Source organism: Macaca thibetana, chromosome 4, assembly GCF_024542745.1.
Source record: "Macaca thibetana thibetana isolate TM-01 chromosome 4, ASM2454274v1, whole genome shotgun sequence".
NCBI lineage: Eukaryota > Metazoa > Chordata > Mammalia > Primates > Cercopithecidae > Macaca > Macaca thibetana.
Genome location: NC_065581.1, coordinates 7405583 through 7419151, shown reverse-complemented (window position 1 = coordinate 7419151; position 13569 = coordinate 7405583). Strand labels below are relative to the sequence as shown.

General features: G+C 43.4%; 1 pseudogene; it reads left to right on the top strand.

The window, feature by feature from the left end:
- The first annotated feature begins 8418 nt into the window (after positions 1–8418).
- Positions 8419–9777, top strand: LOC126952663 (heterogeneous nuclear ribonucleoprotein L-like; annotated as a pseudogene).
- Positions 9778–13569: the final 3792 nt, after the last annotated feature.

The window sequence follows — 13569 nt, the reverse complement described above, 5'->3', positions numbered from 1 at the left end:
CCCTGTGAGCTTCCTGAATAGCTGGGACTACAGGCACGCACCATCACGCCCAGCTGATCCTTTTTATTTTATTTTATTTTATTTTATTTTATTTTATTTATTTATTTTTTGAGACGGAGTCTTGCTCTGTCGCCCAGGCTGGAGTGCAGTGGCACGATCTCGGCTCACTGCAAGTTCCGCCTCCTGAGCTCACGCCATTCTTCTGCCTCAGCCTTCCGAGTAGCTAGGACTACAGGCGCCCACCACCATGCCTGGCTAATTTTTTTGTATTTTTAGTAGAGATGGGGCTTCACCATATTCGGCAGGATGGTCTCGAACTCCTGACCTTGTGATCTGCCCGCCTCAGCCTCCCAAAGTGCTGAGATTACAGGTGTGAGCCACCGCGCCCGGCCCCCTTTCTATTTTTAGTAGAGATGAGGTCTCACTATGTTGGCCCGGCTGGTCTCAAACTCCTGGGCTCAAGTGATCCTCCCACCTTTGCCTCCCAAAGTGTTGGGATTAGAGGCAAGAGCCACGGTGCCCAGCCTGCAATTTCATTTGGGTGATGTTAAACCTTCAGTTTGATCAGGAATTGATTTTCAGGGATATCCACTATTAAACTGAAGGGTGAGCTGCCTCCAAATCAAATGTGTCCTCAAATCCTTTAGCGTCCTACATGAAATGGGCCTCCTGAGAAGCACAAACCAAAAGGCATAACTAATACATCATACTGGTTAAAATGTGAAAGAAGACCTTAAAATAGATATGTACTGGATGGATTTGATATAACAGCTAGTTTGCTTGGTTTTACTCTGGTTGCTTTATTCTGTTTAAATTGTGTTAATCAAACATACCACAGAGCTGGCCCTAAATACTAATTTTTTAGAGACAGCCCTTGCAGAGAAGGGGGTTCAATTAGCATCACATCTGTAATTACACAGTATATTATATACTTCACATGTATAATTACTTATTTTATGGCTTCATGCCATCTTATAGATAAACAAAGACTTGAGAAAATTTACAAGCTTTTCTGGGAGTGTCCCCATAAGGGTGTAATTTTCATTCTAACCAATAACTAAGATGGGGATAATTCTACAAGTAGATTGCCAACCTGTTGGCATACAATAAGTTCAGAAATTCCCTTCATGAATTTTTTTCTTTTATGTAAAATTGCAGAAACATTCATTATAGCCACACATAAAAGGGATAGTCATAGTGTTGGAAATACAAATATAAAGAATATGGAGATTTTGTATTGAAGGAACTCACAGTGTAGTAAGGGAGACTGATATGTAAAAATGAAAATAGAGTCTAAAAAAGGCACAAAAAAAAAAATGAGTAGGGGTTTGAGGGTGGAAGACCTCCCCCAGGAAGACTTCATGGAGAAAGCTAAAGTCTAAGGTAGATATTGAAGAATGAATAGACATTTTCAAGGCATACAAAAGTTGGGAAGACATTCGAAGAAGAGTGAACAGCATGTGCAAAGGTACAGCATGGTGGATTTGGGACAACGCCTTATATATCTATATCACTGTGACTGGAGAGTAAGTTAGTAGGAAGTGACACTGAAAATGTAGGAGCTGAACATGGAATAAGGCATGAAATCTCTATATTTATCTTCCTCAGTAAATAATAAAGGAACCAGGAACAGTGGCTCACACCTGTAATCCCAGTGCTTTGGAAGGCTGATATGGGGGGATGGCTTGAGGCTAGGAGTCCGAGACCAGCCTGGACAACATAGCAAGACTCTGTATCTAAAAAAAAAAAAATAGCCAAATGTGCTGGCACACACATGTAGTCCCAGCTACTCAGGAGGCTGAGACAGGAGGATTACTTGAGCCTAGGATGTCACAGTTGCAGTGAGCTATGATCATGATCCTGCATTCTAGCCTGGTGACAGAGCAAGACCCTGTCTCTCAAAAAAATTTAATGTTAATAAAGGAAACCATTGCACAGTTCATTAATCTTCACCTTAAAATGCACAACCTAAATTGCGTTATCGAATTATAAAATAGGACTGAGATAGAAGGAGAAGGAGTGGTCCTAGGAACACCAAACCAATAATATTTTTTTTTTTTTGAGACAGAGTCTCACTCTGTCACCCAGGCTGGAGTGTAGTGGTGCCATCTCAGCTCACTGCAACCTCAACCTTCTGGGCTCAAACTATTCTTCCTCCTCAGCCTCCCAAGTAGCTGGGACTACAGGTGTGCAGCCCAGTTAATTTTTTGGTAATTTTGGTAGAGATAGGGTTTCACCATGTTGCCCAGGCTGGTCTTGAACTCCTGACCTCAAGTGATTCTCCCCATCTCGGCCTCCCAAAGTGCTGGGATTACAGGCATGAGCCACCAGGCCCATCCCTGAACCAAGACTCTTAAAGTTCAACTCTAGACTCCAGAAAATCAGTAGCCCGAGAGTCTCCTTTGCCACCAGCCATCCTCAATTTTTTTTTTTTTTTGAGATGAAGTCTCACTCTATTGCCCAGGCTGGAGTGCAATGGCACGATCTCGGCTCACTGCAACCTCCACCTCCTGGGTTCAAGTGCTTCTCCTGCCTCAGCCTCCTGAGTACCTGGGATTATAGGTGTGTACCACCACACCCAGCTAATTTTGCATTTTTTAAGTAGAGACGGGATTTCAACATGTGGGCAAGGCTAGTCTTGAACTCCTGACCTCGTGATCCGCCTGCCTCGGCCTCCCAAACTGCTGAGATTACAGGAATAAGCCACTGTGCCAGGTTCTCATTTTTTTAAAAATTGTCATTTTGCCAGACACAGTGGCTCGCACCTGTAATCCCAGCACTTTGGGAGACCAAGGCGACTGGATCACCTGAGGAGTCTGAGACCAGCCTGTCCAACATGGTGAAACCCTGTCTCTACTAAAAATACAAAAATTAGATGGGCATGGTAGTGGGCGCTGTAGTCCCAGCTACTCTGGAGGCTGAGGCAGGAGAATCGCTTGAACCCAGGAATGAACCAGGTCGCAGTGAGCCAAGATCACACCACTGCATTCCAGCCTGGGTGACAGAGCAAGACTGTCTCAAAGGAAAAAAAAAAAAAGTAGATACTATAGGGACCATTCCCTGATGGGCTTTGGGTGTCACCAGGGCCTTGCTGTTGGTGTCCTGGGTCCAGACTGAAAAGCGCAGAGGCAGAGGAAGGGCTACAGTGGTTGGATATGATGCACAAGGAAGAAGTTTTCTGGAGAGCTGACAGTTTTTGAGGCCATAGAGTCAAGCCCCCTGCAGAGGGGAGAGTTCACCTCTTCTCTAAGGATGGCTGCTGCCGGCAATTCTCATTCCACACCTGTGGCCCATGGATCGTTCTCTTCTAATGTCTTCCAGCATCGTGTTTCTGCTACTCAAGCCCTCAAGTGACGATTCCACACAAAGCTGCCTGGTGTTTATCATGGGCCGCATGGGGAGCTCAGCCTCTCATTTCTTACTCCCCCTTCCCACCTCCCCCAAAAAGATTAGAAACTCCCTTGGATCAAAACATGACAAAGTTCATTTGCACATTTGACAAATTATGTCTTTGTGTAAAGTAAATACAATTTTAGTACGTAGTCTAAATTGTATTTAGCATCTAATTGCTAATTAGATGTATTGTAATTAGATGTATTAGCATCTAATTGAGGAAGGAGACGAGGAGGAAAGATAATATTGACAAACTCACCAAGTGCTAGACTCTGGGGTGAGTGCTCTGAATATATCATCTCACCTCATTCCCTCAACAGGCCTGTGAGGTAGGTACTGTTAACCCATTTTACAGATGCGGATATCATCACCAAGTCCATGGCACTGAGATCTCCAGCAGACATCCTTGCCCTGCCCAATTTGAGCACAATCGTCTGGGCAAACATGTAGCACTGCAGGTATTTGATAAATGATGAATGGGGTTGGCTGGATCCTTGTCCTAATCAATTTGATAATGGTTTACCTAGTTTTTTCTGACCTCCCGCCCTCAGCCAGTTAATCCTTTTTAGCACTCAAAACATATTTTATGGAGAGCAGGAAGTTCCGTGCACAACATTAGGCTCTTGAAAGGGAAAGTCAAGCCTTAAAAGTTTTTATTTACACCCCACTTTCTCCTGCAAGGGATTTGGAGTGATTTATCACAAAGACACCTATAATAACATGACTAGGCTCCGCGTAGTGGCTCACGCCTGTAATACCTGCACTTTGGGAGGCTGACACAAGTGGATCACTTGAGGTCAAGAGTCCAAGACCAGCCTGGCCAACGTGGTGAAACCCTGTCTCTACTAAAAGTAAAAACGAATACAAAAATTAGCTGGGCATGGTGGCGTGTGCCTGTAGTCCCAGCTATTCAGGAGGCTGAGGCAAAAGAAGTGCTTGAACTCAGGAGGTGGAGGTTGCAGTGAGCAAAGGTCGCACCACTGCACTCCAGCCTGGGCAACAAAGTGAGACTCCATTAAAAAAAAAGAAAAAAAAAAAGATTAAATATAAAAAAGAATAAAACAGGCCAGGTGCGGTGGCTCACGCCTGTAATCCCAGCACTTTGGGAGGCCAAGGCAGGCGGATCACCTGAGGTCAGGAGTTCGAAACCAGCCTGGTCCAACATGGTGAAACCCCATCTCTATTAAAAATACAAAAATGAGCCAGGTGTGGTGGCGTGTGCCTGTAATTCCAAGACAGAAGAATCGCTTGAACCCAGGAGCCAGAGGTTGCAGTGAGCCAAGATCATACCTCTGCACTCCAGCCTGGGCAACAGAGTGAGACTCTGTCTCAAAAAAAAAGAGAATAATAGCACCATGGATGCCATAAACATAAGCAGTTAAAGTAAAATAAAGGCTAATAATAGAAGAGGGGAAAAATACAATAAACGTGTAGGCTATAAGAATTTATATAGGCCAGGCACAGTGGCTTATCCCTGTAGTCTCAGTGCTTTGGGAGGCTGAGGCAGGCAGATCACTTGAGGTCAGGAGTTCAAGACCAGCCTGGTCAACATGGTAAAACCCCGCCTCTACTAAAAATACAAAAATTAGTCAAGCATGGTGGCACACGCCTGTAGTCCCAACTACTCGGGAGGCTGAGGCAGGAGAATCGCTTGAACCTGGGAGGCAGAGGTTGCAGTGAGCTGAGCTCATGCCATTGCACTTGTCATGCCATTGTCAGCCCGGGCGACAGAGTCAGACTTGGTCTCCAAAAATAAAAATAAAAGATAGAAATCCCCCCAGGTAATTCTTATGTACTGCCAAATTAAGAAGCGTTGCTGTAGTGTATAATCTTAAGCCACAACTCAGTGAAGGCAATTCTTCCCAGATGAGGTAAAGTTAAAAAGGACTCTAAGAAATACGAGACCCAAATTCACCGAAATAGTCTCGAAAAAGAACAAAGTTGAAGGACTCATACTTCCTGATTTCAAAATTTACTACAGTTATTACAGTAAGCAAGACAGTGTGGTACAGCATAAGGAAGATACAAAGATCAATGGAACAGAACTGAAGTTCCAGAAATAAGCCCTTACGTTTATAGTCAATTGATTTTCACAAGAGTGCCAAGATCATTCAGTGGGGAAAGAATAGGCTTTTCAACAAATGGGATAACTGGGTATCCGTATGCAAAGGAATGATTTTAGACCGCTTCTTTACATAATATACAAAAGATAACTCAAAATCAATCATAGATCTAAATGTAAGAGCTATTATAAAGCTATATAACTCTGAGAAAAAAGCATAGGATTATGCACCATGACTGAGTGGGACTCACGCCAGGAATGCAAGATTGGTTTAACAGTTAATATTTGATTAATGTAATTATACTCTATAGTTACCATAAAAGACAAAAACCACGTGGTCATCTCAATAGCTGCTGAAAAACCATTTCTCAAAATCCCATTTACATTCAGGATATAATCTCTCAATAAACTAGGAATAAAAGAAAAGTTCCTCAATTTGATGAAAGACATTTATGAAAACCCCACAGCTAACATTATACTTAAAAGAATAAATATATAATGAAGTATCATTCAGCCTTAAGAAGAAAGAAAATTCCAAGACGTGCTACAACATGAATGAACCTTGAAGACACTGTGCTAAGTGAAACCAGACAGACACAAAAGGATAAATATTGTCATTCCACTAATATGAGGTACCTGGGATAATGGAATCCATAGAGACAGAAAGTAGAATGGTGTTTGCGGGGAGCTGGGGGAATGGGGAGTTCGTGTTTAATAGGTACGGAGTTTCAGTTTGGGGAGATGAAAAAGTTCTAGAAATGGATGCTGATGATGATTACACAATGTAAATGGGCATAATGCCGAGAACTGTACACTTCAAAATAGTTGAAAGAGTACATTTTGTTATGTATATTTTACTACAATTTTTAAAATAATAAGATAGCAAAAGATCAAATGGTTTTCCTCTAAGATTAGGAACGAGGCAAGGGAATCTGCTCTCAGCCCTTTTATTCAACATTGTACGGTAAGTCCTCATGTAATGCCAACAGGTTTTTGAAAACTGTGACTTTAAGCAAAATGACTTACAACATAACCATTTTTTTTTCTCGTCAATGTTATAAATAAATTACATTGAGGCCGGGCACAGTGGCTCATGCCTGTAATCCAGGCACTTTGAGAAGTAGTGGGCGGGAGGATCACTTGAGCCTAGAAGTTCAAGACCAGACTGGGCAACATAGCAAGACCCTGTCACTACAAAAAATAAAAATAGCCAGTCATGGTGGCATGCACATATAGTCCCAGCTACCAAAAAAAAAAAAAAAGACTTTGATTGAACAAAATGTCTTTTTGCTTAAAGTCACAGTTTCTAAGAACCTATCAATGGTCTTAAGGGAGGACTTATTGTTCTTAGGGCTCTGGCCAATGAAATAATGCAAGAAAAACAAATAAAATATATATAGATTGGGAAGGAGGTATAAAGGTTGGTATATTTATTCAAAGGCAACATGATTCTGTATGTAGACAACCCCAAGGAATCTACAAAAATAAAATTACTGGCATTAATCAATGAGATCAGCAAGGTCACAGGACTCAAGCTCAGTACACGAGAATTAATTGTATTTCAATATAGTAAGATGAAATTAAAAAATAATTTTATTCACAACAGTATCAAAGAGAATAAATACTTGAGAATAAATTTAGCAAAGAAAGTACAATAGTTATACACTAAAAAACACAAAACATTGCTAAGATATTTATCTGAAGAGCTGAGTAAATGGAGAGACATACCATGTACATTGATCAGAAGACTCAATATTATAGAGGGCAATTTTTCCTAAATTTATCTATAGATTCTATGTATCCCTATCAAATCTCATCAGGCTTTAAAAATAGAATTTGACAAGGTGACCCTAAAAGTTATATAGAAATGCAAAAAAACTTAAGTCAAACAATTTTGAAAAATAATGTTGGCCTTAAACTACCTGATTTTAAAACTTACTATATGAGTAAAGCTACTGTAATCAAGACAATTTTGTATTGGCCTAAGCATAGACTTATGGACCAGTGGAATAGAATAGAACATCCAGAAATAAGCCCTTCCATTGATGATCAATCGATACTCAACAAAGACACCATGCCAAAAAAAAAAAAAAAAAAAAAGTGTGGTCCTTACCTTACACTTTACACAAAAGGGTATGTACAATAATGCTAAAAATCTTTTTTTTTTAATCCTGAATAATTAGCTCTTTGCTTTAACTCCTAAAAGTGGGTCAAATACCTTGAATGACCTTGTCTGCTCTTTTGGACAACTTTACCAATGTTTTTCTCACTGTGACCGGATTTGTCAAGCTCTGAGTCGCTTGGAAGAAACTCCACTATGTTACCCTGATAGACACCTGCAGTCGGACTTTTTTTTTTTTTGAGTTGAAGTCATGCTCTGTTGCCCACGCTGGAGTGTAGTGGCACGATCTCAGCTCACCGCAACCTGCATCTCCCGGGTTCAAGCAATTCTCCTGCCTCAGCCTCCCTAGAAACTGGGATTACAGGCACGCACCACTGAGTCTGGCTAATTTTTTGTATTTTTCAGCAGAGACAGGGTTTGCCATAGCTGGTCAAGGCCTATTGGCCAGGCTGGTCTTGAACTCCTGGCCTCAGGTGATCTGCCCGCCTTGTACCCCAAAGTGCTGGGATTACAGGCATGAGCCACCGCGCCTGGCCTGCCCTGGGATTTTTAAATTGACTCCAAAAGGTACTGAAAAATCTCAGATGGGCTCTCAACCCAGATTTTATTTTATAAAAGAAAAATGTGTCTCCCGCCCTGCCTCGTGGGAGGTTGAGGGAGCGGAACGGATGGGCAGCGGCCTTGTCCTCTAGAGTGGGGAATTCCATCCGATGGAAGCTTAATCGCTAAGGAGAACTGTTATGACCCACACAAAACCCCTGCCTCCCCAGTTGTCCACATCAAGGGCCTAATTGGCGGTGTAGTGGAAGCTGACCTTGTGGAGGCCTTGCAGGAATTTGGACCCATCAGCTATGTGATGGTAATGCCTAAAAAGAGACAAGCACTGGTGGAATTTGAAGATGTGCTAGGGGCTTGCAACACAGGGAACTACACAGCCGACAACCAAATATACATTGCCGGTCACCCAGCTTTTGTCAACTACTCTACCCGCCAGAAGATCTCCCCCCGCCCCGAACTCGGTAACTCCCGGAGCGTGAACCGTGTGCTTCTTTCTCTTTACCATCCTGAACCCCAGATCACCACGGATGTTCTTTACACTATCTCTAATCCTTGTGGCCCTGTCCAGAGAATTGTCATTTTCCGGAAGAATGGAGTTCAGGCCATGGTGGAATCTGACTGTGTTCGAAGTGCCCGGTGGGTCAAGGCCTCGCTCCATGCGGCTGAAATCTATTCTGACAGCTGCACTCTGAAGATCGAATACGCGAAGCCTACACGCTTGAATGTGTTCAAGAATGATCAGGATACTTGGGACTACACAAACCGCAATCTCAGTGGCAAGGTGACCCTGGCAGCAACTCAAACAAACGCCAGAGGCAGCCCCCTCTCCTGGGAGATCACCCCACAGAATATGGAGGTCCCTACGATGAGTATCACAGTCATTACCATGATGAGGGCTACGGCCCCCCAGCCCCCCACCTCACTAAGAAGGGAGAGGGATGGGTCCACCAGTGGGGGGAGTCACCGTCGGGGCCCAAGTCGCTACGGCCCCCAGTATGGGCACCCCCACCCTTCCCCCACCACCCGAGCATGGCCCTCACGCCGACAGCCCTGTGCTCATAGCCTATGGCTTGGATCAATCTAAGATGAACTGTGACCAAGTGTTCAGTGTTTTCTGCTTGTATAGCAATGCGGAGAAGGTGAAATTCATGAAAAGCAAGCCGGGGGCCGCCGTCGTGGAGATGGCTACGCTGTGGACCGGGCCACTACCTACCTCAACAACAATTTCATGTTTGGACAGAAGCTGAATGTCTGTCTCCAAGCAGCCAGGCATCATGCCCGGTCAGTCATGCGGGTTGGAAGTCAGGTCTTGCAGTTACAGAGACTTCAGTGAATCCCGAACAATCGGTTCCCCACCCCGGAGCGGGCACAAGAACCGCATCCAGCACCCCAGCAACGTGCTGCAGTTCTTCAACGCCCCGCGGGAGGTGGCTGAGATGTGCGATGTGCTGGGTGTGAAGCGGCCATCCTCTGGGAAAGTATTCTCAGGCAAAAGTGAGCGCAGCGGCTCTGGGCTGCCGGAACGGGAATCCCAGAGCGATGCCCTGGCGACTCCGGGCACCACTGCCAGATGAAAAACCCAGATGGTCCATACCCTCACACTCTGAAGCTGTGTTTCTCCACCGCTCAGCATGCCTCCTAATTAGGTGCCTAGGAAGAGTCCCATCTGAGCGGGAAGACATTTCTCTTTCCTTTATGCCTTTTTTTTTTTTTTTTTTTTTTTTTTTTTTTTTGGAATGCTAGGTTTGTAGAGGCTTAACCTTAATGGAAACACTGGAACACTGGAACACTGGAAGTCTGCAAGGGGAGCCAGAGGGGACCTGATATCTCCCAAGATTAACCTTCACTTCTTCACTTTTAAAAAATTATTGTGCAAGGCCAGGAGCGGTGGCTCACGCCTGTAAGCCCAGCATTTTGGGAGGCCAAGGTGGGCGGATCACCTGAGGCCAGGAGTTCGAGACCAGCCATGGCGAAACCCCGTCTCTACTAAAAGTACAAAAATTAGCCGGACGTGGTGGCGGGCACCTGTAATCCCAGCTACTTGGGAGGCTGAGACAGGAGAATCACTTGAACCCGGGAGACAGAGGTTGCAGTGAGCCGAGATCGTGCCACTGCACTCCAGCCTGGGCGACAGAGCAAGACTCTGTCCCCAAAAAAAAAAAAAAAAAAAATTATTGTATATGTGATTCTTTTTTTCCTGTTCATACATTTGTGCTGCCCATGTACTCTTGGCACATTTCAATAAAATTGTATGGAAAATAAACACAGCAAAAAGAAAGAAAGAAAGAAAGAAAGAAAGAAAGAAAGAAAGAAAGAAAGAAAGAAAGAAAGAAAGAAAGAAAGAAAGAAAGAAAGAAAGAAAGAAAGAAAGAAAAAAATGTGTTTCTATTTGGAGGATTTAATTGACGGCTGTGCCAATAATTTCTCAAATTTAGCTGTGCTCATTCTCCCTAATTTATTTGAAAGACATGACAAGGAAAACAAGACCTTCCTTGGGCTTTTCACTGCTGGGGCTCTCTGGCCCTAAAGAGGGGAGAGGGTCTACAAAATCCTGGGTCAGCAGCTGTGGTTTTGGGATTTCACACACAGAGCGCCTAAGTGTGCGTCTGTCCTGACAGCCTAGAACATTGCTGATCAGGACACAGCCTGCCCAGGTGAAATGCCTCCGAGGCAGGCAAACCCTCAATTAATCTTCTCAAGGCTTCAGTAGACCTAAGAAATGAGTGGACACGCCTTTCTATCAAGGAAGAAGCTGTGGGTTTGCTCATGTTTTCTGGATTCCTTCCAGCTTCTAGGTAAGTTTCCTTTCTCACAATTCAGGAATGGGTGTGGAAAGCTGCAAGCTTGTCTTCCCTACCAGCGGCAGCAGATTCCCTGACCTGCCTGCACTAGCAGCAACTTGCAGGACGGACACTTTACTCTTTTGTCTAGAGATTTAATACAAGGGAAAGCAGGCCCCCTTCCCATGAGGTTAATAAAAGGGAATCGTATTGAAAACGAGAATACATTCCCAAAACACATTTCCATCTATCTCCCTTCCCGCAACTACTCATTATAATTGAATTTAAGAATAGTCAGCCATATCTTTTAGAGATTACTTCCCTCCTACCAAACAAATTAAACTTTAAAAACTCTTTTTCAGTTAGTAATGAGTCTTTATTTTAGAATATATCACTCTCTTATCAGAGGCATCAAATCATTTTCTTTTCATCAATAAAAATGTCACAATTAAGAATTGTAACTTGGCTGGGCACAGTGGCTCAGGCCTGTAATCCCGGCACTTTGGGAGGCCAAGGCTGGCGAATCACCTGAGGTCGGGAGTTCGAGACCAGCCTGGCCAACATGGTGAAACACTGTCTCTATTAAAAATACAAAATTAGCTGGGCAGAGTGGCGAGTGCCTGTAGTCCCAGCAACTTGGGAGGCTGAGGCAGAAGACTCGCTTGAACCTGGGAGGTGGAGGTTCCAGTGAGCTGAGGTCGCATCACTGCACTTCAGCCAACCTGGGCAAAAAGAGTGAAACTTTGTCTCAAATAAAAAAGAAAAAAGAAGAAGAATTATAACTTAATTTTTTGGAGCTCCAACAGCCATAACTCAATATTCATTTGTTCTCATAGTGCACTTTCTACCTCATAATTTCAAGACTTTCAAGATAAAATTAATATCACATGATCAGAAAAATGTAGATAATAACTGTACAAACCTGGACAAGTCATCTTCCTCTTCTAGAGGCAATGTGTGCAGGGCTGACACACAATCACACCATTTCTTTCAGATCGATTATTTCTAGATTTTATATATTAACAAATACATTAAAGAAAATGCCTAGGACCACCCCTAGTTTGTGACAAGGTTAATCATGGCATGTGGTTTTTAGGTCTTCAGTGTCATTTCTGAATATTGCTCCTACCAATGCAATCTTCTACATTTTTTGTTTTTGATGAAGAGATGTTATCATTCAGTATCTTTTTTTGTTTCTTTGTTTTCATTTTGGTCACTGCACTGGAACACAAACCTGCCTCTCTCTCTCTTTCTCTCTTTTTCAGTCGTCTGTTGCCCAGGCTGGAGTGCAATGACTCAAACACAGCTCCCTATAACCTCAAACTCCTGGGCTCAAGTGATCTTCCCACCTCAGCCTCCCGAGTAGCTGGGACCACGGGTGCATGCCACCATGCCCAGCTACTTTTTTTTGCATTTTGTAGAGACAAGATCTTGCTATGTTGCCCAGGCTGGTCTGTAACTCCTAGGCTCAGGCACTCCTCCTGCCTTGTCCTCCCAAAGTTCTGGGATTACAGGCATGAGCCACCACTCCCGGTATTGTGCCCCTTTTTGATATTTTCTTTTGCATTCGAAAAATAGCATCTTTTCTCAGATTATAAAATTAATATTTTTCATCACAAATATTTAAAATATGAAAAGTTATGAGGAAAGTGAAATCACTCCTAATCACTCCACCAAAAGGTAATCACTGTTAACACTTATGGTTTATTTCCTTCTAGTATTTTCTTTTTTTTTTTTTTGTTTTGAGACAGAGTCTCGCTCTGTCACCAGGCTGATGGCGCAGTGGCATGATCTCGGCGCTCTGCACCCTCTGCCTACTGGGTTCAAGTGATTCTCCTCCCTCAGCGACCAGAGTAGCTGGGACTACAGGAGCGCGCCATCACGCCCAGCTAATTTTTGTATTTTAAGTACAGACTGGCTTTCACCATGTTGGCCAGAATGGTCTCCATCTCTTGACCTCATTATCTGACCGCCTCGGCCTCCCAAAGTGCTGGGATTACAGGCATCCACGCCCGGCCCTTTTAGTATTTTCATGTAGAATCACTTTTTTCTCCAAAAGGTATACAACAAATAAACCAAAAGCTGTTTTCCCATTTGTAATCCATATCCATCTGGCATAAGACCATGTAAACTTGATCTCGAGCTTGTCCCAACAGCCCTACCAGCCCGAGTTTCCCATCCCTGCCTCGTGGTCTATTTCTCCATCCACCCTGATCCAAATCCCACTCTCACGGAACTCTAGATTTGAGTTCACCTTCATTTCCGTTTGACCCCTCAGACCTTGGGAATGTGAATTGTAGAGGCAAAACTTCATGAGATTCGTTTTTCTCTGAACCCAATATAACAAAATACAAGTGAGATTTTATTAAAATCTACATTCCTTACTGTTTTTTATGCTTTGGAAATCAATCCAGTTTTACTCTGCCTTTTTCAATGCAGGTATTTCAAAGGATATGAGATACACAAGAGCAGGCACCTATTTACATTTGTAACTCCAGCACATGGCCCATAGTAAGTGCTCAATAATTCCTGTTCACCGGTCACTTAAATAACACTTAGAGAACTCTTGCTTCCTGTCTGGGTAAATATAATCAATGCTTAAGATTAATAAGGGCAACAGAAATGAATGCGCTGGGTGGTTCAGGATCCTTTAC